The following is a 27098-nucleotide window of genomic DNA, read 5'->3' on the forward strand; positions in this document are numbered from 1 at the left end:
TGATCGACTATTTCTACAAGCTAGGGCATGCATTGCTCACAGTTTGTATTTGGATAGACTGTCCTCCACCAAGGTTACCCTAATGAGCATCCCAGAAGCCAGAAGCCAGAGAGGAAAAGGAAGCAGGAGGAGGGGTGGCTGGACTGTGGACTTCTAACAGGAGGCTGGTTAAAGCAGGTCTGTCCGAAATACAATGATCCCACCCGCCCTCCTGGTGTCGCTAGGATGTGTTCATCCAGCCAGACTGGGCACTGGAGAGGCAGACAGGGGACATGGAGGAGAGAGGCAAGCAGAGGGGACAGGAGAACATATGTGGGGACCTGCAGGGTGTGCGAGGGGCCCCGAATTCAGGTGCTGGAGAGGTGAGGTAAACCATATGCTTCCGGGTCCTGGGCAAGGACTCTTCTTGTTACTTCCTGGTCACAACAGGAAATGTGTTCTTGCGCAGATCTGAGGGCGCAAGGGAAACAGGAAAATAAAACTGGAAATGATGGGTGGGCCGAGGCTGGTGGTGCCCTGCTGACAGTTACCTCCATGTTTTACAACCAATGAACCCCTATTTTGTTGACGATAACACTCTTTCTTTCTGCTTTAAAATGTTCCATTCCTTGCTCCTCTACAGGCAGTCATGTGACATAGTGTAACCAATGAGATGTGAGAACACTAGACAGTCCAACCCTATGCCTCCAGGCCCAGAAGTGGAAGCAGGCCATTCTGGAAAAGCCCAGTTAGACTGGAACCTACAGGACTGGATGTTGGGTGAGCTGCTGCTCATGTTGACCTGGGACAGGATGCTCAGTGCAGGTATGGCTATGGGATCCCAGAATGGTCCACACACCCTGAAGGTACAGAGGGATGGAGGAAGGACAGACGGATGTGACCCTAACCACTTGAAATGAAAGCTTCTGTCCTGTGTGGAGGGAGACCTGAGGCTGGTCCTGATCTCCAGCGAGTCAGCAACAGGACCTTCGAGGAGCCCTGGCCACTCTCTGACAACTGCCTGTGCCTTGGGGAGAGCAAATTTCACCCTGTACAGGACAACTCTATTCAAGGGAGGGACTCTTACTGTGTGATTATTGGGTTTCAGGATGTTAATGGTCCCACCCAGGATGGCTGCTCAGGAATCTATAACCAGCAAGGACCGTGGTGTGGTTGGAGAACTTAGGCTAGGAGGCAGAAGCCCTGTCTGCCCTGGAAGGCCTCTGCTGGGCCTCGCTCTCCAGCCATACAGTGCAGGGCTCCATCTTCATAGATCTAGGATTTGCTTTCCTGACATCAGAGACCAGGAAGAAGGCTTGCAGCTAGAGGGGGCAGAGGTTGGGACCACCTATAAACCAGCAATATGAAGGGCAAAGAGCCATAGACCCTCCAGGAGACATCTCAAGCTCTGCTAAACAGTTACTGAGATAACATCTACCCATACACAGAAGTCAGTGGAAAAGCCCAGGGAGGGGCCCAGGTGACTCAAGCCAAGGTAGACTCGGGTCACACAGGCTATCCTGCCTGAGTTCAGCAACAGACCTCCTTGCATTTTTTCTAAGTCTACAAAGGCTCTAGACAGACAGACATCCACTGGAATGGACTTTGGGAAGACATGAGTCTCCCAGGAATGGGCTTTGTGAGCACAAGATAGTTGCTTAAGGCCCCTGGGTCTCTGGGGCCTTGTCTAAAATCACGATGGCTTTGGACCACGTGCCTGTGAAGGTCCCTCCTGCTCAGCAGTGCAGGATTCTGGAACTAAGAGAGTGCCAGCCAGCATCTCATCGAAGGACTGGGGAGATAAAACACGGCAGCCAGGCACTTTAGATCTTGGTTTCATTTCAAGGGCTTGTTTTTCTTCTTCCTTAAAAAAAAAAAAAAGATCTTTTATTTAATCTTTTGAGAATTTCACACCTGCAAACAATTTATCTCAATCATATCCACCCCCAGCATCTCCCTCCCACCCTTCAGGGACCCTCAATACATCCCCCTCCACCTACCTGTCTTCCTTCCTTCCTTCCTTCCTTCCTTCCTTCCTTCCTTCCTTCCTTCCTTCCTTCCTTCCTTTCTTTCTTAACTCTCTGACTCTATCACTGCTTCTGGCTGGAATGTTGGCTTGATTTTGTGTACAGGTAACTTCATTTACAGTGAGTTCATGAGTGCAAACAACCACGTCATATCCCAATGTTTCACAGTGTTTCACAATACACACACACACACACACACACACACACACACAAATGCACACGCACACACACTCACTCACTCACGCACTGCCTCTTACCTTCTTCTCAACATCTCTTCTGCTAATACCCCTCAACACTGGGGCTTAGGGGTTTGATACAGGGATATCACTTATTCCTAAACCTTGGACAAGTTGTGAATCTCTGACTTAACTCCTGCCCACTGCAAAAACAAGCTTCTCTGACTAAAACTGAGGGCATCCCTGATCTGTAAGTATAAACATGAATATTTACAAGGTAATCTGGCAACATGTCATTTAGCAAAACAACCATTAGAGGCTCCCCTCTAGAGCCTTCGGCCTTCTGAGCCTGGGGTCTTTTGGCCAAGTTTACAGTACCAGACATGAATGACCTCCTGTGGAGCAGGTCACAAATCTAATCTCAAAAGCAGTTGAGTGTTTGCAAAACCTTCGTGCCACTGTCACAACCGTGGGCACATCCTGCCTGGCAGGTCAGTATTGTAGTGTGACACTGGGAAAGGCCAGTGATGGCTTTTCTGATCCAGCAGCCTATATAGAGCCTTCCAGCTCTTTGCTAGCTGTCCAGCAAAAGTGAAGTTTACAGATCAGTTCTAGCTTAATTTCTCTGTGTCCTAGAGTCAAAGCATGCTGTGTCCTCACAGTAGAGTCTGACCATCTAGTTATAAGGCATTGGCTGTGCCTGATGCTGTTGTCTGGGGGCTTCTGGGGCTTCACTGGCCAATAACTGTACACATCTACCTCTGAGATTTTCATTCGATAACACAGAGCTTCTGAGAGAGGCATTGTTTGTCCATGTGTAACATCTGTATGGAGAGAATATCTTGTGTGTTGTATGGATGCATCACCTGTCAATTAAAAAGCCTATGGTCTATGGCTTGAGCAGGAATGGAAGGTGGAATATTTAGGAAGAGAAAGAATTCTAGGACAGAACGAGTTGTGAAAGAATGGCCCCGGAAGATGTGAGCACAGGTGACCAGCCAGCCATGTGGCAGGATGTACGCTACAATAAATGGAATATTTAATATATCTAGTCAGAAAAGACCCTAGCTACATGGCCAAGGTATTTATAAATATATTTTGAGGCTGAGTCTTATTTCTGGGAGCATGGGGCTGGGAGGAAAAATGGGGCCTAACTTCTGCACATCTGTGTTCAAACTCCTTTTTAATATATGTATATATTTAATATATGGCACATATAAAATATATATTATATGTCTAATGAATATATTATATGCCTAATGAATAAATTATATATTTAATGAATATATTATATACCTAATGAATACATTATATACCTAATGAATATATTATATACCTCATGAATATATAAGATAAATATATGTTTAATATAATATATGTACTTTTGAAAATTAGCTTATGAAGTAGTAGGTACCCATAAGTTCCTCACACTTTGGTAACCCACTGGCACACTTTTCTTCCCTTATTCCTTATCCCCATTCTTTCTTCCACCTTCAGCCCAGAAGAAGCTGACTGTGGTTTTTGCCTCCCAGAACTCTCACTGAGAACTTTCTCTCTCCTATTGTCAGCCTGCTCTGCTCAGGCATGGTGAACCCTGAGTTCCCAGGATGGCCCAGGATTGCCCTATTTATCCGTCTCTCTTTAGCCACCCATATCGTCTCAGGGGTAGGGCATGGCCAGTGGGAACTGGTGTAGCATCTTTGGTCTCTCTACTCATCCCTGATCCTTGAAATACAGGAAGAGCAATCTCTCCCAGAACCATCATCCACCTCACAAGTCAGAGACAACTCCCTTGAAGGTGAGTCTGTTCATTGATTAACTTAACCACGTTGTCAGACCACCTTGTAGGACAGACCTGAGCTGATACCATCATGGGCCCCGCATTGGTGGGACCGCATCTGAACCAGGTCTGCTCAGGTGCTTGCACCTCTTGCCCCTATTTAAACACACCCTGAAGATGAACTCAGCTTCCCTTCATCTGTCCCTCTTCCCACTGAAGCCACCCTGAGTAAAACTCTCTCTGTTTTTCACTGTCTCTTTAACGGGATAGGTGTGGAAGTCTGGCCTGTTGGGGCAGCCAGGGTCTTAAAAGTGTGCTGATAGCTCTGGTCCTTGATCATGAGCTGAGCCCAGCACAAAACTTTGCTGTCTCAGCCTCTCCTCTCATCCGTGGGTCAGGGTCACATCCTGTTACCCATTTTCTTCCCACAGGAGAAGCTGCTGGAACTGCCCATAATGACACCTCCCAGGGCAAGGGCACATTAGTGCCAGACTCTAATGGACCAAGCAGCCCTGTCACCACCAGACCCAGAATAACAAGGGCTCCGGAAGGCTGCTGAGTCAGCTCCAGGGCTCCTGCTGCTGCCTTGCCTTTCTCAGGCAGAAGGCAGCTGGAACTGGAAGGCCACTGGCTCCCTTTAAAGGGGACCAGGCAATGAAGCGGCAAGTGTCACACGGAATGATTTAAGAGTCCAAGCCAAATGTAGAGAGGGTTTTTTAAGTAGACCTGTTCTGATGATGTGCAGATTAAGAGAGTAGGTGACTCAGCCAGGATTATACAGCAGTTTAGCGAGTGTTAGACTTAGTATTGCCCAAGGCTGAGTTCAGTGGCTCCTTTTCCCTTGTTAGTCTGGCCTCTAGGTCTTTCTTCAGAGAGCCTTTGACTTTCTCTCAGCCTTCCCAGTTGTTCTTAGTCAGTCATGGGCAGGCCATCCCACAGACTCTCTGTTGCCTCCAATCTGATCATGCTGAGGTATAAGTTACCAGTACAGATATGAGTTACAGCCAGTACCTGTCACTTTTCCACCATTAGCCTGTCCTTCTGCTGCAGACAGAGGACATGTAGGTTGGGCATTAAGGCATCACCACTGCACTCTGATGCCCAGGGCCCTCTGAGCCCTGCAGCTGATTCTGCCCCTCTACTCAGAACTAAGAGACTCATCTACCCCCCACTCAAGATCTGCGCCCCCCACCAGCTTACCAGACATATCTTACTTCCTCTGTTTGGTTGATGGAACCATGGATAAATCTGTCTGTCACACACCTGTTACCAATGTCTATAAAATAGAGTCCAGTTTCCTCTCATCTCCAGCAGGGCTAGCACCACAGCCATCTGGTCTACCCACCATGATGCTGCCTCATGGGCCCAAGGCATCTTCTGAAATGAATAGCAACAGGAAGGCTAGAAGTTTAGGGTATCAAATCATCACTCACCTCTGTCTCACTCCAACTTCTAAGCCCCCAGCTGAAGTCACCAATAGTTGTCTGATACAAGTATCTGAAACAAGGCAGACATATGCTGCCAGTCCCCTGGAGGCATCCTGGACCCTTGGGTCATCATCTCTGTCTTCCAGGTGGGAATAGAACAGCAACAGATGCATGTATTCCCATCTCCCTAGGAAACCTAAGCATCTCCCTAGAGATGCCCTATAAAAAGGCCTCTACCCCCTCCATCTCCAGCTCAAATCCCAGCCACTAAAGAGCAGAAGACACAATATATCAACCCCCCCCATCCTATCTGCAGAGACATGGATGGATTGCCATGCCCTCCAGCCACATCCACATCAATCCTCATCATCTCCTCCTGGTCCACATCTACCTAACCCATACCATTGGTCCCACCACATACATGTCAGAGATTGTCTCCTGGAACCAGAGGCCATGGTGGCCACATGCAGACATTCTGTGGTAGCCCAGCCATGTTCTTCAAGGGGCTTGTCTGGACACAGCTATGGGGCACAATCTGCAGAGAGCTCTGTCTACTTGGAGCAGTCTAGCTATCAAATATGCCTGATTACGAAGAATCCTTCACAGAGGCTGGCATGACTTAGGATCTCCACACAGGGGTTGCTGGGTGCAGGCAAAAACATATGACCATCAGTTAGCAATTTGGGTAACATGCCATGACTGTCAGGAGAACTTAATTAAACACTTACTTTGGTTAGTAATTGTGCATGGAATTCAAATGAGCATGCTTTCTGGACCACCTAGGAAGGGAAGCTGAAGGGCCTTGCTTCAGGTGCAGTATGTGGAAGGAATCTGGTCCACGCCCCGGCTACCCAGATGGAGGTGGCCCATCTCTGCACACCAGCATGACTTCTGATAGCCTGCTATGTTTGGGATATGAATTTTGTCCTGCCAAATGCTCATGGGGACAATGGACAGGCAGCAGTGGCAGCCTCGGGGAACTTGTTAGTGGCATGAATCTGAAGCTTCTAGATCTTTCAGATTACCCTCAGCACCTACCTGAGTCTCTGGCCGCCCCACCAGGTCCTACATACTCTGTAGTCTGGACGTCCCTCCACATTTGTCTGTTGATTGGCCTCCCCAGGCTTCCACCTTCCCAGATACATCAGCAACCAAGTGGCATTGCGGTTTGCCACACAGACTCTCTTGAGTTGATCTATGTACAGCCACTAAACAGTGTAGTAGAGCAGCTGACTTTTTCTACCTATACTGTGTTCCTTCCAGAGGACTCCCCAGGGACCCCTATGCACATCCTTCGGGCCATTCCCTGTGAGAAAGATCTTCTACTCCTTGCTGCCAAGCTGCCTTATCCAACTCTGTCCCTGCTACCACCAGCTCTTGGTATTGAGCCCATACTGTCTCCCTAGAACCTTCCTCGGCCTTGGGCTTCTCTGTGGTCTGGGTCTGTCGAGCTACCTACCAAACTGTGAGGCAGGCAGTGCTGTCGCTCTGGGATCTGTGGTGATGGTCTTTCCTCTGTGGCTGCCCTCCATCCTCGGCTTGTGGTATTCATCTATCTTCCATTTACCCACTTCCATTCCCATATTACAGTGTGCTGGTCTACCAAGACAATGCCCACACAGAGAGAGCCAAAGGTCATGATGGTGACAAAGTGACAGAAGCCCCTGCCCAGCTCACTCCCCACCCACAGATGAGGGCTCTGGTGGATGGTGGCCATGCTGGGTCCTTGCAGCTTCTTATGCTGTGAAAACATATCTGCCTCTGTCAGAGCCGAAGTGATGTCTCACTCAGGACATAGCTGGGAAGGGCAGGGCAAGCCCTTTCCTTGGGAGCTGACTCTCTCTGGGGTAATAGAAACTGATACCCAGGCTTATGCTGAGAACCCACAAAAGTGATATGTCACAACATGGCCTCGCTAATCATGGGATGAGGGTGGGGTCCAGATATCACCCTTTTCACATATCCAGCCATCCACAGAGGGAGTACACTAGCAAACATAGATGGATAAGGCCCTGGGTCAATGGAGCCTTCCTTGGGTTTGTGGGTGACTGGATGTGAGTTTGGGAGGAGTCAACTCAGTTCCATAGCTGTGTCTATGAGACATATGAACTAGCCACATTTCCTGCCGGTCGTGGGTCCCTGCACCCTCTAGACCTCACCATCTCCTCTCTGGGTCAGTTTCTCTGGAGATGTGTGAAGGGAAGAGTGAACACAGCATGGAAGCCTACACCCTTCTCCAAGAAAGGAGCTGAACAGGAGAAAGGAGAGGTGCAAGAAGTACCACCTCAGCATGGCACAGTGAGGGCAGAGGTCCAGGACATCACACTGCCCTGGGGAATGGAGAGGCAGACACCGGTGAGATGGCGGCCGGAGGAACAGGGCACAGGCCTCTGACTCAGACTTGGCCTGTGTTGCTTCTCTGCTTGATAACACGCATTTCAGTTAAGGCTCTCTGGTGGTTGCTTCTGGTCTCCAAAGAGTGCTTTTCACAGGAAGATCCATTCCAAGAAAGTACTTAAAGTCTGTGCAATTAACCAGAACTAAGTGGCCCTTTGTTCACAGAGAGGCCTTTACCTGTGACCCAGATGGTATGATACTGCCTGGCCACCCTGTGGGGAGCCCTGCAGCCACACACGCACAGCAAGAAGCCTGAGCCCTTTAGAGGGCTTTCTCTGTTTGAAATTCAAGTTCATTTTGGAGTCTAAAAGGTCAAAGGTGGAAAGTCACCCCAACCCTTTTCAGGGGTTTCTCTGTTTGAAACTCAAGTTCATTTTGGAGTCTTAAAGGTCAAGTGTGGAAGGTCACCTCAGGTGTGATGAACAAAATACACACTGCCCACAGATCGCCCACTGGAGAAGGGTGCTTCCTCCTTAAAGTGTGACTGTGCTGGGGCACCGAGCACCCCAGATCCTCCTATGGTGTGACTCAGTTGTCCTCACAAGCGTAAGGAAGCCTGGGATGTCACCGCGTGCTACAGGTCTCTGGTAAAGGCAGGTCAGGAAGGGGACTCTAATGTGGCAGAGACCCTTTCTGGAGGAAGAGCCCCAGTGGAAAGGAAGGGGAAGGGCTGAATCACTCACCCTGAGATGAATGGCGGAGAGAGGATTCCAAGACTTGAAAGTGATGGCGGAGAATGGCTACCAAGGCCCTATCTTATAGCAATGTCCGCAATAAATATACTGACACTAGCCCCTTCCCCCAGGACATCATCTGTGCCTAGCCCAGATGTGTATTACTTCATTTAAGCTCTACAAACTCAGTGAGTTGGTGTTGGGATCAGCTTCGGCTGTCAACCTGACACCAACCTAGGGTTATCTGTGACAAGAGAACCCCAACTGAAGAACTAACTGCTCTGATGGTCCTATGGGGAAGTGTCCTGATTGCTGATTGATATAGGAGGACCCAGACCATGGTGGGTGAGACCATTCTTAGGCAGGTGGGCCTGGCCTATATAAGAAAAGTAGCTGAGCAAACCAGAGGACTCCAGCTTCTCTCTAGAGTTCCTGCCTCTGTTTCTGCTTCAGTTCGTGCTCTATCTTTCCTCAAAGGTAGACAGTTATCTGGGAATGTAAGATCATGGTCATGGTGTATATCACAGTAATGCAAAGCAAACTAGAACAATGAAACTACAACCATTTCACAGATGGGTAAACTGAGACTCTGAAAGGAGACATCCTTTACTCTGCAATACCCACCTTGTAATTCAAATCCAAGTCCCTTTGATGACAGAGTCTTAGCCCAGCACAATTGTGACTCCTTCTGTCTGGTCTTGAACACCTTCCAGGATGGAGAACCCAATACCTCTCAGGGCATCTGAGGCCCACTGCCCATCTCAGGCAGCCTTGGCCACTGGAAAGCCCCTCCTTCCTTAAGCTATAGTAGAGATACCTAGTTTTAAAAGAATCTATGTATTTCAGAGGAAAAATCAAAAACCTATTGAGATTCAGAGTTTGGACGAGTTGAGGTTACGTACCAATTGAGGAAGGGCTGGTCTCTTCTCAGTATTACACCACTGACTTGTGAATGATGTCCATCCCTCTCTGGTGGTTTGCATGAGAAAATACACCAGAAGCTTAGAGATTTGAATATTTAGTCTCCAGGTAGTGGCACTATTTGCGAAGGTTTAGGAGGTGTGGCCTCACAACAGGAAGTATCTCACTAGGGACAGGCTTTGAGCTTTTAAAGCCTCAAGCCATTTCCAATGTGCTCTCTTCTGTTTCCTGACTGCAGTTCAGGATGGGAGCTCTCACCTTGCTGCTCCCACTGCCTAGTGATTTGCCATCATGAGCTCTCACCGTTTGACACAGGAAAGCCAAATAAACCCTTTCTTCTATAAGCTGCCTTGTTCAGAAAGTTTCACTACAACAATAGGAAAGTAACTACGATATATTCCTAGATTTGTCTCTAAAATCTTTCATTTGGACACAGTTGTAAATACTTTCCTGCAGTGCTGACTGTTCTTTAGTCATGTAGAGAAACACAGCTTTCTTCTGTTGACACTGCAGCCTCCAACCTTCCTAAGCTACTTTAATTCTAGTAACTCACAGACTGCATTGGATTTTCAACACAGACAATCACTTTCCCAGAAGCTGCATGTTTGGCTATGCATTCACTTCTTCTTTAAAAGTGCCTCTTTATACTTATTTTCTATGCATAGATGTTTTGCCTGCGTGTATGTCTATACACCACATACATGCCTGATGCCTATGGAGGCCAGAAGATAGCATCGGGCCCCCTGGAACTAGAGTTACACATGGTGGTTAGCTGCCATGTGGGTGTGGGAATTGATCCTAGGACCTCTAGAAGAACAGCCAGCATTCTTAACCACTGAGTCCTTATTTTTCTGTTCTTATAGCACGAGCTAGAGCCTTAGGCACAAGGTTAAAGAGAAGTAGATACAGCAAAGGCTAGGGATATAGCAAAGGTTAGGATGTAGCAAAGGCTGGGCTGTAGCAAAAGTGAGGATGTAGCAAAGCTGGGCAGTAGCAAAGGTTAGGATGTAGCAAAGGTTAGGATGTAGCAAAGGTTAGGATGTAGCAAAGGTTGGGATGTAGCAAAGGTTGGGATGTAGCAAAGGTTGGGATGTAGCAAAGGTTGGGATGTAGCAAAGGCTGGGATGTAGCAAAGGTTGGGATGTAGCAAAGGTTAGGATGTAGCAAAGGTTAGGATGTAGCAAAGGCTGGGAGGTGTAGCTCAGTGATGGAACATGTACAAGGCCCTGGTTTTGATCCGTAGAACCCATTGTAGGGAAAACAAAGCATATATACTTATCTTGTTACTTATTTTTATTTTAACTATGTTTATATGGGGGGGGGGCATGATGTACATGTGAGCTCGGTGCCTGCCAATGTCAGAAGAGAGCAACAATTCCCTTGGAAATGGAGTTACAGGCAATTGTGAGCTAGCCACTCAATGTGGGTACTGGACCCTGAACTCGGCCCCTCCGAAACAGTGGGAACCAGGGATCTATCTCTGCAGCCACTTGTTCTGACTTTTCCGGACTATTAAATGTTATGTAGCCACTGATTCATTTTGTGGTGTCCTTTATCAGTTGGCAGGATCTCTCCCTCCCCTGCCTGGTTTGTTGAGAGGTTTTATGAGTGATCTAAATGGTGAATCACCACTTTAACATTATAGCCCTTCCTGATCTCTATCTGCACCCAACCCTTTGGAAGAGGGCCTTGCTGCTTTTCTCCTAGGAGGCAAAAGAGCCTTGTTCCACAACCCTTAAGCCTGGTGTGACTCTGTGGTTTGCTTTGGCCCATAAAACAGAAGCAATGTTCCAATTCTTAGTCATTTTTAAATATGCTCAATAGTTGCTTGAAGTATGGTAATTGATAGAAATGATTGGCATGGAGTAGGAAGTGATCTTCCTCCCTTCCCTCCCCACAAGCACAGATCTTAGGGGACAGCCTGGTATGTCCCACAGGCCCACAGGTGAAGCACTGGGGTTGGGGAGGAGTGGTAATGTGGAGGGGAAGAATTGGCCCTGAGCCCTTACTAAGGTTTCCATGGGGAGGACAGGACAAAGTGGGTAGCTATGATAAGTAAGCTTAGAATCAGATAGAGAAAGCTTAATGCCTTTGCCTCAGAGGGCTGGTCTCTAGACATTAGTACCCAGCCCCAGCGAGAGAGGTTAGGACAAGAGAAATGTTGGCTTGATGTGTCAGAGTCAGATGAAGGAGGCCATTGCTGTCTGGGCTCTCAGCTGGTTGTTTTATGTATCAAAGATGGGCTCATGGTGAGCTATGTGCTGTTTCTGAATTAGCTAACCCTGGGAGGAGCTGTTTCCCCAGAATAGAGTTCCTGAATTCTAGAGCGCCACTGAGCCCCGTGGCACAGCACTCACCTTGCATTCCCGGGGCCCCAGGTTCAATCCCCAGCACTGCAGGAAAAAATAAATACACAGATTGGAGAGATGACTCAGTGGTAAGATTCATGCAAGCAGGAGGGCCTGGTTATAAATTCTAAGAGTCTCTAACCTCAGCATGCCAATAAAAATAGAAGATGGAGACAGGAGACTCCCTGGAAGCACCTGGGTTAGCCTGGAGTACACAGCAGCAATCGACAAAGAGACTCTGCCTCAAACAAGGTGGAAGGTTATCTAACCCTGACATGTACACACACACACACACACACACTCACACACACACACACACACACACACACGCGCACACAGATATATACAGAAACACACACAGAGACACACACAGAAAGACACACACAGATGCATACTGATACACAGATATACACAGAGACACACACAGAGATGCATACACATACACACACAGACACACATAGACACACAGATGTATACACATACACACAGAACACACAGACACACAGATTCAAACAGACACACACAGAGACACATACAGATGCATACACATAGACACATTGAACACACAGGCACACACATACATACACAGAGACACATAGAGGAAAACAGACTCAGCCTTACATACACAGACACACACAGAGAACACACACGTGCCAACATCCACACAGACACACATACTAGCACACAGACACACAGACATACAGAGAGAACACAGAGACACACACAGATACAGGCATACACTAGCGCGCACGCGCGCGCACACACACACACACACACGCACACGCACACGCACACGCACACGCACACACACACACTATAGAAAGCACAATTACCCCCTTAGCTTCAGTGTTCTTATTTCCCCATCTGAAGGAACTTTGGGAAGATGGCAGTGGAGACTTTTAGAGATTAGGGCACAAATCGCCTCGAGCATTGTAGAAAACTTATTATGTTTGAAAGAATAACACAAATAGGAATATAAGGAGTTCTTGGAAGTCAGCCCACCCCTAAGTTTTCCATTTATACAGCATTAGCCAAGAAAATAGATAAAGACAGTGGAGATCTCCTAACAATAGCTCAGCACCAATGAGAGTTTTACAGAAACATGTTGTTGTGTTTGTCTGGTCGAGGTGGCAGACTCCGCAGCTGGGCTGGAGGGGGAGGCGCTGGGATTTGGTGAAGTCTACCTGAGGGTTAGGGACACTTGTCTCTAACAGAGGCAAGGAGTTACTAGAGTAGGTAGTATTGGAGCTTTGAGGTGGGAGATCCTGGGGAGAGCGGCAGGTGAGCAGGAGACGTGGGTGGTCTTTTCCCTGTGGGTAGATAGAGGGTTCACTGCTGTGCCATGCGATGCGGCAGACACCTCTCAGAGGGAGCAAGAATCTTCCCCCACCTTTCGGTTGTTAGTGATTGCAGTAACCTCTAACAGACTGTCCCTTGAGTGTGGGAGTGCAGGGGTGGACTTCTGGGCAGAGAGGAAGCAATACACCAGAATTCAGGACCAAGCAGATGGCAAGCAGAGAAACGGAATCCAATCTCTAATAGGAAAGAAAGAAAAACAAAACTGCCCCAGTCCTGTGAGAGCGTCTGGTGAAGCGGGCTTGGCTGGCAGAGGGTGGGGGTGAGGAGTGGATAAAAGACATCACAGATGGTGAAGTTGGGATGACATCATGAGCTCCTGAGCTGGAGCAGACTTATCTGAAATATACTAGTTGAGAAATTCTTTTTTGTTGTTTGGTTGGTTGGGTTTGGGTTTGTTTTGTTTTGTTTTGTTTTGTTTTGTTGGGGGTGGTTTGTTTGTATTGAGACAGGGTCTTACTATGTAGTCTTAGCTAGCCTAGAACTCACAGACAACCTCCTGCCTCCGCTTCAGTGCTGCTGGGATTAAAGGCAAACACTACCATACCAGCTTCAGAGAATCCTTTTTGAGTGGATGCCTGTTCTGGTTACTGTAGGTCTCAGTGCTTGTCACGTTTCATCGAAACAATGACTCACATGGAGGATTCCAACCTGCCACTTATACAAACACAAAAGCCAGAAGTGGCAGCTCATATCTCTGAGAGACTGAGGCAGGAGGACTGCCATTTGTTTTAGACCAGTCTGAATTCCATGATGAGTTCCTTGGCCTTCCCCGCTTGGGCTAAGGGGTGAGACTGGCTTAAATACTGAAGCAAAATAATTTTATACATAAATAAATAAAACGAAGACGCCATTCAGACCAACACTTGACGGAAGGCATGCAGCTACACTTGACACTCTTGGTTTCATGGAAGCGTGGCAGCCTGCGGGATGACCCCTGGATGACATTGTGTGTCATCCTTCCAGCCTTTACAAGACAGTGGCAGTGGCAGTGGGGAGGGGGACTGATATGTGTATGGGTGTGTTAAAGCCTGTTACAGAACACTCCGGGCTCTGGAAGTTACTTAACAGGTTATGTCTCTCAATGAAACAGGTGATCCGACAGGGGCGGGAGTGCCATGGGCCTCTCTGGAAAGCTAAGTGTATGTCTTGGATTTCACCAGCAGAATCTTTCTGCTCCTTAGGAGGAAAGGGACATTATCTTAAGATCTGACATAGCGACATCAGCAAGCACAAAAACCCATGGGGCAATTTATTCCCAGATTGTTTTTTCCTTGAAGGAGACAATTTTTAGGCAGTGACCCAGTGGTTTATAATACATTAACGATGGGACCGTTCGTTGGCCTCGGCATGCAGTGCTAAGGTAGCCATCTGATATTTGGTCAACGAGTGTGGTTCATTCAGTGTTGTCCTGCATCGGGGATGACCCGGCTAAGGCAAAGGGAAACTAGAACATTCTGTAGGGTTAGGGTTCCCTCAGTCAGGACTGTCACGTGATCTGGATCCTCTCATGGCTGTTCACTGGGTAACCCCAAGGAGCTCCCCAGGTAGCTTAGGATTCTGGGGCGGTACCTGGCATCTGACAAGAGACTGAGGATGGACTGACATTGGATTTCCCCCCAGCCACTACCAGTAGAATCCAGATGTGGTGCCCTGCCTTATGAAGAAGGCCTCAGTAGCTATGAACAGCTGTGAGTGCTGTCCCCACGGTCGGATCTTCTTGAACCCTTGCTCCATGAAGACTCCACCCAGTCAGCCAGTCGCTATTTCAGTGTTGTACAAGAAGGCTAAGAAGGACCAGGAACTCTGGCAGCAGAAAAAGAGGTGGCCCAAGTCTCTAATGAGGCAGGCCACCAGAGTCTGTTGACTTGAACTTGGAAGCCATACTTGTAATAAGAGGCACCTCCACACCAGCATCCTCACAGGACCGGGATGTTGGTGCTGTGCCCTTAAAATGAGTCTCCTCCATACACCATGCCCGTGCCTCCTCAGGACAGGTAGAGCCAATAAAGAGCCCATCTGTAGAGTCAGGGAGAAGTGAGAGAGATGCCAAGACCCCGCCCCCCATGCACATCCTGGAAGAGGTGTACCGTGTCACTTCAGAGGTGAAGGCCACAGTCACATGGCTGTTGTCATCAGAACCTGGCAGAGCTCAGCAGCAGCAGCAGCAGGGCCCGCCCCGGAGTTTTCTCTGAATGACAGCATGAGGCATTGACTGTGACAATGACAGCTGTTGGCTGGGACCCCTAATGGTTGGACAAAAGCTTCAGATTGTAATAATCCTCTGTGAGGGGCTCTTTATTTTTCTATGTCTAAAAAGAGGCAAAATTAACTGAGATGGGGGACCACTGGAAACAGTCCCTAACTTATAAATAACTTATTAGCATTTATACAGATGTTTTAATCACGAAAGGACCTCTACTAACTTACCTTGGGCCACATTAACTATTTTAATTGGGTGAGTGGAGTTTGTGGGATCTATTTATATCAAGTCAGCCTGTAAATGCCAAAGCCTTATTTATTTACTCTTATTTATTTTTCTTTTTCATTTTTTTCTTGTTTACCACACTGAGGATTGGACTGAGGGCTTCACACACTCAAGGCATGTTCCATACATTACATGTTCTGTACATGTTCAGCCCCATGGAGTCCTATCCACAGACTTCTTTCTACATGTTATTTTGAAACAGTGTTTTACAACAATGCCTGGGCTGGCTTCAAACTCATTCCACGGCTCAAGGAGGCTTTCAACTTTCAATTCCCCTGCCTCTACTACCTAAGTAACTGGGCTTCTGGGCCCTGAGTCATACCTGTCTCTATGAGTAGAGTCATATTGACTAAGTCACATGATGTGGAGCTGCCAGTTCCCCACCACTAACAAAACCCAGGCTATGTCTTTGTCTGGGGGATTTCCTGAGGGCTCCTCTGTGGACTCCCTGGCATGCTGTCTAACCTGGCTTCAAGCTGTCTCTTTTAATGAACTTTCTCTCCAGGCTTAAAGGGAAGTCTCTCTCTCTCTCTCTCTCTCTCTGTTTCTCTCTCTCCCTCTCTCCCTCCCTCCCTCCCTCCCTCCCTCCCTCCCTTCTTTAAGGCCCACCATGCTGCCTTTGCTATGATGCATGGCTCCTTCTAACTTCTCCCACCTCAGGACCCCATCATGTGGCCCAGCATGGTCACCCCGAGGCTCTCTCTCCTAATAAAGCTGACCCTGAAGAGTTATTTCATAGCATCTTCTTTCCCAAAACCACTACTCTGATTCTAACATAGTATACACAGTTCTTATGTATTCTACCCATGCATCTTAGTTCATTTTCTCCTTGTGTTGATATTACTTCTTTTCTTTTTCCTTCCTGTTTTAGTCTTTAGCTATGTTAGTTTTTACCACTGACTAAGCAGAGGAAAAAGAATGAGGACAAGAGGCCTCCTGGCTTCTTTGGGACAGCACTCGCTCCATGAGATGTCCCTGTGCTCAGCATGATGGGCATGCAACCCCATCCCACGCACATGCTCTTCCTCACACATCCCCATCCACCTGTCACACACACCACACACCACATACACACACAGCACACCACATACATACTATATACATACCACACGCACATCACATACACACAACCACACTACATACACACCACACACACCACATGCATACTGTATACATACCACACACATACACACCACACACCACATGCATACTGTATACATACCACACACATACACACCACACACCACATACATACATATACCACAGACTACATACCATATACACCATGCACACCACACATACCACACATACCACATACACAACACACAATACATACTCACACCAAACATATCACATATACAACACGCACAACACATAACACACAATACATACACATATACACCACATACACAACACATAATACATATACACACCAAACATATCACATATACAACATGCACAACACATAACACACAATACATACACATACAAACCAAACACAACACACATACCATATACACATACCACACATCACACACACACATATACTATAGAACACACACACTACATACACACACATACCACATACACACCATACACATATACACACACCACACATATACACACACCATATCACAAATACCACACACACACAAACACATACACCAAACATGTATGCGCATAGCACACACCACATATACACACACCATACCACACCACACACCACATATACACACACCGTACCACACACACACCCCATATATACACACCACACACACACACCACATACATACAACACAGACCACACCACTCACATATGCACACACATACACACAAAAACACACGCACACACCGTCCCTCCACACTCATACAACTATTTCAACCTTAAACAGAATCTCAATTCTTCTCTTCTCTAAAATATGCCTTATATCTGTGGGTAAGTAAATGTGTAAATATCTTTCCTTTTTCTTTCCTTACCTATCCCCATATCTGCCTATCACTAAAGATACCTTAAATGCATTTGTCATCATCTCTGGGACCTGTCCCAGATTCATTGCTGTTGGTGTGATAAAACACCCTGACAAACTTAGGAGGAGAATGGGGATGTCTGAGCTCATAGTCCATCCGTGGGGGACATCACAGAGACAAACGTTTAAGGTGGCTGTCCCATCACATACTAGCCACGAGCAGAGTGCGGATGCTTGCACTTCTCTGAGCAGAGTGTGCATGCTTCTCTGCTTGCCCTCCTGTGCTCAGCGTGATGTCTGTTTCCACCACAGTCCAAGACCCATTGCCTAGGAAACAGTGCTTCCCACAGTAACTGGGGTCTTTCCACATCGAGTAACCTCATTAAGATAATTCCCCATACAGCTGGAATGGTAATAGCTCAACAGTCAGGAGTCCATACTGCTCCTGGAAATGACCTGAGTTCAGTTTCCAGCACTAAAGCTGGGCAGCTCAAAACCACACAGAACTCCAGCTCCAGCCGCACGCCTTCTCCTGGCTTCTATTGGTAACTGCAACCATGAGCACATAGCAGGAACAGACACACATGCATCCACATAATTAAAGATAAATATTTGATTTAACAGAAAGGTAATTCCCCATCAATATGCCCACAGGCCAACCCAATATAAACAATCTCTCAGTGACTCTCCTCCCAAGTGAGTCTAGGTTGTATCAAATGGGCAATAAAGCTAACCATCACAGGGCCTTTATCTTTGCCCATGAAGACATGTCGGGACTGGCTGCTGTCTGTTGAGTGCACATGAAACAGAAGGGAACCAACTCAGCTGGGGCCATGCTCAGCCAGCCAGCTCCAGCTGAGCCACAAGCTGAAGAGCCCTGTGTAGACCCAGCCAAGTCCAAACAAACCCACCACAGACGGGCGACGCTGGGCTTACCTACACACTCCCAAGCTAAATAAAGGCATATGGCAGTGAGCGGGCGACCTGAGGATCCAGAGCCATTTCCCAGCATGCGCTATGGATGGGTTTGTCATGTACCAGCAGCTAACAAGTTCTCTCTCTCTCTCTCTCTCTCTCTCACACACACACACACACACACACATATTCTCTCTCTCCCTCCCTCCGTCCCTCCCTTCTTCCCTCCCTCTGTCCCTCCCTCCCTCTCTCTCTCTTGTGTGTGTGTATGCGTGTGTCCGCACGCGCGCATGTGTCTGTGTGTGTGTGTGTATGTGTGTGTGTGTGTATGTGTGTCCCCAAAAACTAGACGGGTAGCTCTGCATACCAGTCTAGGTTCATAGAGTACCTAGGCTCTCCCAAGTCTCTCTTTACCCCAACCTTTTATCCTAAAATTCCACAGCCGTCCCTTCCATGTTTAAAGGTTACTGTCCTCCAAGGACAGAGGGATACACCACATCACCAATGAAGTGAGCCCAGGACCTGCCATCAGAGAACTTACAGGCGCTTTGAGAATTAATTGATTGGCTTGACTGATTGGTTGACCGATTGGTTGATGGCTGCAATGGACTGAAATATAGTGTTGCACCATTCAGCAGATGAACTACCCAGCCTGCAATTGGCCTACAGCCTCCACACACAGCCCGAATACACAGAGCCCACACTGTGAAAGAACAGGTGTTTCTCAGCCAGGAGTGAACGGCCAGGCTCGTGCCACGAGGGAGGGATGTCACCTCTGAGTCACAGAAACTGTCACAGAGCTGTGCCTGGTCCTCAGGGGGCTTGCGCTAGCATGCAGTGTGGCAGGACCTGACATTCTGCAGACTAGGCTCAGGGGGAGCCCATGGGTCCTAGGTCTCTCACCCACTACAGGCTTCTTGCCTGAGAGGCAGGGCAGGACAGTGGCTGGCAGCAGATTGCTTCCAGACGCCTACAGTTTACAAGGGAGCAAACATTTCCCTGCCTGTTGCCTTGCTAAGCACTGCGGCCAGTAGGGTTATCCTGGTCCAATCCTGTTATGAATCCTGACCTTAGGGAGCTGGGTGACCCTAGCTGGTCACTCAGCTGCCCTGGGTCTCAGTTTGGTCACCTGACAAGTACATAAATAGTACATCTCTCAGAGTGACAGACACCAGGGGGAAAGTCTGCATAAACGTTGTTACTTCAACTTGAGGCAACCCATTAGAATGCTGGACTTGTTGGCATAGTCCTCCACTTCTGTCCCTAGGAGGAGGTTGGCACTCCCTCCATGCTGGTCTCAGACTCCCTCCTGGGATCTTTCTAGGGATCCCTGCTCCTGTCTCATGTCCTTCCCACTCTTCTCTGGCCCTTCCCATACCGACTCTTCAGTGCTGTGGTATCATTTCAAACTGGGTGTTGTGTTTTACGGAAAGATTAGGAGAAAAGGAACATGTTTGGTGGGTGTGTGGTAAAGTGTGGGGGAAGGGTGCCTCTGTGGGCCCACGCCTAGGCATCCCTTGCCCCTGAGGGACCAGCCACAGGGCATGAGGAGGGGAGTTGAGAGGGTAGTAGAGACAGAGAAGGGGAGAGAAAGAGAGAAAGAAGAAGAGGAGGAGGGGGGAGGAGGGGGAGGAGGGGAAGGGGGAGGAGAGGGAGGAGGAGGGGAAGGAGGAGGAGAGGGAGGGGGAGGAGGAGGGGGAGGAGGAGGGGGAGGAGGGGGAAGAGAGGCCAGCCAGAGCCCATGAGCACGTGGAGAGAGAAGGGAGAGAGAAATGGAGGGGGAAACAGGTGAGAGGACAAAGCAATAGCAGGAAAGCAAGAGAGAGAGAGAGGAGGGGCAAGCAGCCCCTTTTATAGTGAGGCAGGCACACCTGGCTGTTGCCAGGTAACTGTAGGGCGGAGCCTAGACAAAATACTAACACTGGGTATGAGGGCTGGAGAAAGAGTACCGAGATACAGCACTCACCTAGCTGATGGAGGTCCTAGGTTCAGTCTACACACACACACACACACACACACACACACACACACACACACACACGGAGAGAGACAGACAGACAGACAGACAGACAGACAGAGACGGAGAGACCAATGGACAGACAGACAGAAAGACAGAGACCCCCATTGCTGTCCTTTCATGGGTCTGGGAGTTCTCCTACCTGCCAGGCTGAACTTGAGAAGAGTGGTCTACACCTCATCCCCCCTGGGCCTCCTACACCCCTGCTGTGGAGACGCTATCATCTCATTTGAACAATGCAAAGGAAGAAAGTGAAACCTAGTGGTGACAGCCAGGGCTCCTGGCCAGAGTGTCCTGAGGCGAGCTTAACTCTCTCTATAGCTCCTGATATGTTTGAATCTAAAAATGTCCCCCGAGGGGTCATTGGTAAAGGCTCAGTAGCCAGCTGATGGGCTTTTGGAAGGCAACTGACTGGGGGGGGGGGGGGAGGAATTTAACTCCATCACTGAGTTCATCCTCTGGAGCCTCATTTGAGGAAGTAGTTCTCTGGGTGAAATGAAGAAGGCAGTCACCCATTGTGGCCAGGTTATCTATCCCACAGGACCACAGACAGGCCACTGTCCTGAGTCCTTTGCACAGCACGGGGGGGGGGGAGGGGTGCAAATCATAAAGGACAGGAGAGCCCCCTGGATCAGACTTGTTTCCTGGAGCAAGGCGAAGAAAGACAGGCTCAGTAGAGGGAAGGTGGGGCTGAGGAAGGGTATACCTCATCCCTAGTCTCTCTACTTTCTCTGCTTCCAGACAGCCACGAGGTGAGCGGCTTCGCTCCATCCTGGCCTCCTGCAACCATGATGCTCTGTCCCACCACAGAGCCAATAGATTCAGCGGGGCTGGCCATGATTTGAAACCTGAAGCCGAGAATAGTCGTCTTCTCCTTGTAAGCTCTTTTCTCCAGCACTTTGTCATCACACAGAAAATTGATGAGCACAACCAAGCCTGTGCTGCCTTGCACCGTGTTGCTCCTGGAAATGGACGGAGCTCTCCCCGCGAGGCATTTATGATTCCGGGGTTCCCAGAGGAAAGGCTCCTTGGACTCTGAGGATAGGGCATCAGGCGGCAGAGGTGTGTTGTAGCGTGTAATTTTAAAACAAACAAACAAACAGCACTATCCCGCCTTTTCTCCCAGCTTAGCTCCGAGATCTGCTGCCGCCTGGCCCCAATCCCAGCATGCCCCGGAGCTGCTGCACTCCAGGGCTCGCTCTCTTTTGTTCCTCCAGGCTTAGCTCCACCAAGCCGCCATCACCGACCAGCTTCTTTCTCTACCCACCTTTGCTCCGAGGATGAAAAACACTCAGACAGTTTTATTACTGTAGAACTTGCCAGCTAGCACGAATTGCTGAGCACAGAATCTCCTGCCCTAAACGTAACAGCTACTCTGTATGAGCTAGCCTGTATGAGCTAGCCTGTATGAGCTAGCCTGTATGAGCTAGCCTGTATGAGCTAGCCTCCACTGACCTCCTTGGCTATCCGCAGATGGCAGAGACCGCTGGTTCTAGCTTCCCTGAGATCTTACACAGTTGTTTTGTGCTTCTCCTTCCAAAGCCTAGCCAGAAAAAGCCCCTTCTCTTTCCCTGTGTCTTCTTTTCGTCCCGGGACCCGGAAGTCCCACCTGTCCCTTCCGTCCACCAATTGGCTCCTGGCCTCCTTTATTGACCAAATCAAGAACCAATTAGGGAACCGGGTCTTAATATCAGCGCCTCCTCCTAAGGTGTGTGAAGTCTAGGAGCCTCCACCTGGGCCAGCCGCCGGTCTTGTCTCCCCTATCCCCATAAGCTAATGGTCTCAGGGAAGTCACTTACCTCCCCCTAACCCTCAGTTTCCCCACCTGTAAAGCCTGGGCTGGAAACACCCACCTGCTCAGGGTTTCCATGTTTTGATGAACTCTGTGTTCTCAAAAGTGACAGGTGTGAGTCTGGGTGTGGTGGGAGGGCCTGGGCTAGACATTGTCTACTGGGATATGGAGAGGTCTGAATCTGGACCCCGAGTTCTAAGGCCAGGCTCAACCCACCTTTCTCCTTTATCCATTAGGGAGGGCATCACACACAGCTCCTCCCTCGGCAACATATTCTTCACAAACATTCAAAGACTCTGGCGTTGACCAGGGTGCTCACCAGAGGAAAGACTGTGACCTTGGCTCTAGACAAGGACTCCTCCCATCTCCCTCTCCACCACCCCCACCCCCAAAAGAAATACCACCTCCATCCTACAACAGCCAATGCATTTTCAGAGCCGCTGATGGTGGGCTGGGTCCCTCTAAGGACTATTGTGCCTTCTCTATAACGACATTCATTATGCTGTCCGACATCAATACTGCTCTCGGGTTAATCTGTTTAACTTAATGAGGCATTTGTTCTCAGTTAGAAAACTCCTGAAGAAGCATGTTTGCTCCTGATGGGCTGAGCCCGTGAATAGATTAACACAAGGCTTGAAAAGGCAACCAGGAAAATGAATCTAACTGGCCCCTTTTTCTATTTCAGGTGTGGGCTAAGGCTGGGCTAACTTTCATTCAGATGATCATTTCTCGGAGGAAGGAATGGGTCGACCAAGTGACTTCTCCACACTGACTTGTCAGCCTTCTGCTTCTGATTTTCAGTTATGAAAAAAAATGTGTGTAATTGGGAGGAAATGTTCCCAGAACTGAGCGTCAAGGGAACAGAGTGTGAACTGGAAGTTCCCATATGACAGCCGGGCCAGTCCATGGGTCACTGTCAGAGCCCTCACACTCAGCACCCAGTGGGTGCTCGTGGATGTTCTCTGAAGGTGTGAAGAAGGTGTGAAAGTTTGAGATTAGCCATGGCAGACCCTGTCACCTGAAGAGTCCCTTGGGGTACAAAGGCAGATGATACTTGAGATCCTGGACACATCTGGAAGTAAACTATGGTCCCTGATTCCTGGCCCAAAGAAAAAGACAATCCTTGAGCCAATTCCCTCTAAAGACATCCTATGGATCCTCACAAATCAGTTTTCCCACAAGCACTTAGAGCCACTGCTGGCTGGGAGTCTGGCCAGTACACCCTGTGTCCTCCAGGAACATCCTGTGGGCTGTCTCAAGTCAGGGAAGTCAGGCAGTGGAAGAGATTCCTCCCCACCTCCACTGGTTCTGCTTGCGAGTGACCAAAGCTCACTGGTCATTGGGTGGGTTCATTCTGCCTTCCGAGTCCAGGGAGGCAGCTTCTGCCAAGTAGGCAAGTAGGCAGCTTCTTCAAACCTTACTCCTGTCCTTTGCCAGCTGCCAGCATTTGCAGAAGTTCCTCCACCACACTGGGACAACATTTACTTAGTTGTAAAATAAATGACAACGATGTCATATTCTTTACAAAGACATTAGAATGAATCAAGGGAAGCTGGACGTGGTGGTGCTGCTGCCACCGCAGAGCACGGGAGGATTACAAGTTTAAACCCGGCCTGTGCTGCATGAGCAGTGTGAGGCCAGTGAGCTGTCTACGTAAAATTTAAATTACAAACTAACTCTGTTTGTAAGCTGAAGAGTGGGCATGTGTGCGGGATCTTTCCCAGTGTGTGTGCAGTGACTTACAGAAGGGTCTGCAGGGTGCCCTCCTCGGTCTGTGTGGCTTTTACCCTCCAGCTTCTTCAGCGCTACTTTCTCCGATGCTCATCTTGTTTCCAGAGTGACTTATTCCATGAGATGCATTTGAGCCTCGAGGCTCGCCTGTCCTCCCTCTCCCAGCCCCTCCCACCCTGTGCACATATGGAGTCATGACAGTGATCTGACAATGACTTGGAGGAGAACCTTGGCCACCACTGGCAAATGCTGTCTCCATTCGGTCAGTGGTTGTATGGAGGCCTGGAGACGTGGCTCTGTGAGCAGAATGCTTGCCCTGCACTCCAAAGTCCTGAGTTCAATCCCCAGCCCCACAATAAATAGGAGGGTGGTGGATGGCTCAGTAGGTAAAGATACTTGCCCCAAAGTCTGATGAACTGAGTTCAGTCCTGAAACCCACATGTAGAAGAGCATGAATTCCTACAAATTGTTCTCTGATCTCTTCATGAACACTGTGACACACATGTATGCATGTGCATAAACACAAACACATATATACACATACATAACATATATGCATACATACCTTCAGACATATATACACATACACGTATACAAGCATATACACACAGATTTCAAACATACATACCTACACATATAAACATATACATACACATACACATTCACACATGCACATACACACATACACTCACACACACAAACACACAAAATGCACATCATACATATACATACATACATATACACATACATTCACACACACATCCACTCACACACATAAGCACATGCATACATACAAACATATACACACACACACCATAAATAACATTTTAAGAGAGTGGTGCTTTGTGCATGTAATCTCAACACTCGGGAGCTGGATGGACGTAGGGGTCAGAAGCTCAAGGTCATCCTCTACAATAGAGTGAACCTGAGTCCATCCTGGAACTCATTAGACACTTACAGAGGAAGCCAGGTAGATGGTGTGGTTCAGAAATCCTCTCTGCTAGGCAGTTCAAGACCACAGTAGGCACATCTTAGTCAGGAAGCCCTCACTGAACTGTCCTTTCCCAAAGGTTCATGTCATTGTAGTTTCCAAAGTGGGAGGCACCAGGAGCCTGGCACCCTGATGATTCTGTGATGGATATAACATGAGTTATATATAACAGAGTGTGCCCTCTGTTACTTGGCTATGAGGTCTAGAGATGGTCACCAATCTCCTCTTCTTCAGGACCTCGGACAGCGGGGTTTCCCCTTAAGAGTCAGTCCTAGTTTCTGTGTTTCCAGTACTTGGGAGCTGTGTGCTTTAATGCGGTGGGAAGCGCCTCTGCATCCGTCTATGTTAACGGCCTTGCTCTTCATTTTACAAGCCAGGAAATGTCAGAAGAGTTGAACCCAATAGCGACACCATCTAATAAAAATGTCACTGGACGAGAAACCTTGAATCTTGGCTCAGCTGTGTGTTCATTCAAGTAAAATGACTCCCTCCTCTCCGTGAGCCATGGAACTGCATGGCCCCCTGTCTTCAGGACGCTTTCTGAGAAATAACACTTTGGATTTCATTCCCCAATTCCGCCCCCACAAACTTGGGAGGCTCCTCACCAATGTCCACCAAGTATTCTGTCATTTCTTCCTTCCTAGGTAGGAGATTCTTAATGAGTAGCTAAGCAGTGTAGCCAAATTTATGAGCAGTAAACTGATTAAAACTAGTCTAGAAGCTAGTAAAAACATCAGGAAACACTGAGATGGTATTAAGTTAAAAACCTAACTCCCAGTCTTAGATAACATTCCACGAGAATGTTTTACACACACACACACACACACACACACACACGTGTAGATGAGGAAGCTGGGACGTGGAGAGAGCACAGGGCCTTTGAGGCTCTGCTTAGGGAGTAGCAGAGTTAGCACCGGAACCAAGAGCTATCTCCAGCAAGTCACCATCTACAGATGTTCATCCCTGGGCTGTAGATCAGGAGTCAGTCCTGCCTGAGGTGACAGCTGACAGCAGCAATGACTCTGTTAACTGAGTCACCGTGCACTGGCTACCTAGCACTCATTCACTGTTCCCCTGACTCCATCATTACTCCACGAAGTGCAGCACCCCCAACACACACACACACACACACACACACACACACTCAGATCTGTGTTAAAGGTGAAGAAATGGAAAGAGGGAGAGAGGAAAAGAAAACAGGTCAAAAAAATAATAAATGACTGGTGGCACAGTTCGGGGCCTGATCGCCCACCAAGGCTGTCACAGAGAGAGATCAAGGTTTAGACGTATGTGGTGAAGACCACATCCCCAGCTTCACTGAGTGACTTGAGTCTGAGTAATTTTAAGGAGACGGTAACCTTTAAAATGGATTTTCTGTTTGTAGTTTTTTAAAGGACATTAAAAACTTGGGAGAAAGAGATGGGGGAAGAAAAGGGAGGAGGAGGGGGAGGAGGAGAAGGAGAAGAAGAAGGAGAGAAGGAGGAGAGGAACAAGAAGAAGAAGAAGAACAACAACAACAACAACAACGAGAACAAGAACAGGAAGAAAAGAAAAAGGGGGGAAGGAAAGAAGAAGGAGAGAGAGACTTGAGATTTTCCAAATCAAACCCCTCCTTCAGTAAACATTTCCAGTGGAATTTGTAAGCTGGCGGTAATTACGTTTACCTGGGCAATAGATCAGCAGAATTTATTCTGAGTGAAACTGAAAATCAGTTTGGATCTAGAAAACTAGCTTTGGTGGAATCCAAAGAGACAACTCAGCCTGAGATGGGTTGCAGAGTTGATGCCTGTTGGCTTTTGCTCTTGCTGAGAACATCAGGAAGAAGGCCCCGGACGTGGTGGCTCCTCCAGCCAAGCACAAGGTGGGAACCCCAGTCAAGCCAGGCCATCGTTCTGGGGCCGAAGTTCCTGAGAGCTAGCTGCATGGCTTTGAGCCCACTGCTGCCCTGCTCTGTAACTCAGCTTCCTCCGTGTGCAAGGCGAGTGTCCAGTCTCCCTGGTCTAAGACAGTACATGACAACGAAGCTGAGAGGTGAGAAGGCAGATGAGGATGCACGCCCGGGAGAGCACAGGGAACACCTCCACGAAGCTGTGATGCTCAGCCCTGGTGGCA

The 27098-nt window shown here is 48.4% G+C and overlaps 1 long non-coding RNA gene across 1 annotated transcript; it reads left to right on the forward strand.

Annotated features, from left to right (window-relative positions):
* Positions 1–266: 266 nt before the first annotated feature.
* Positions 267–25408, forward strand: LOC127680121 (uncharacterized). The gene is made up of 3 exons (XR_007976937.1): positions 267–362; positions 623–804; positions 22950–25408. It is a non-coding gene; the product is annotated as an uncharacterized LOC127680121 (long non-coding RNA).
* Positions 25409–27098: the final 1690 nt, after the last annotated feature.

This window comes from Apodemus sylvaticus, chromosome 3, assembly GCF_947179515.1.
Source record: "Apodemus sylvaticus chromosome 3, mApoSyl1.1, whole genome shotgun sequence".
Classification (NCBI taxonomy): Eukaryota; Metazoa; Chordata; class Mammalia; order Rodentia; family Muridae; genus Apodemus; species Apodemus sylvaticus.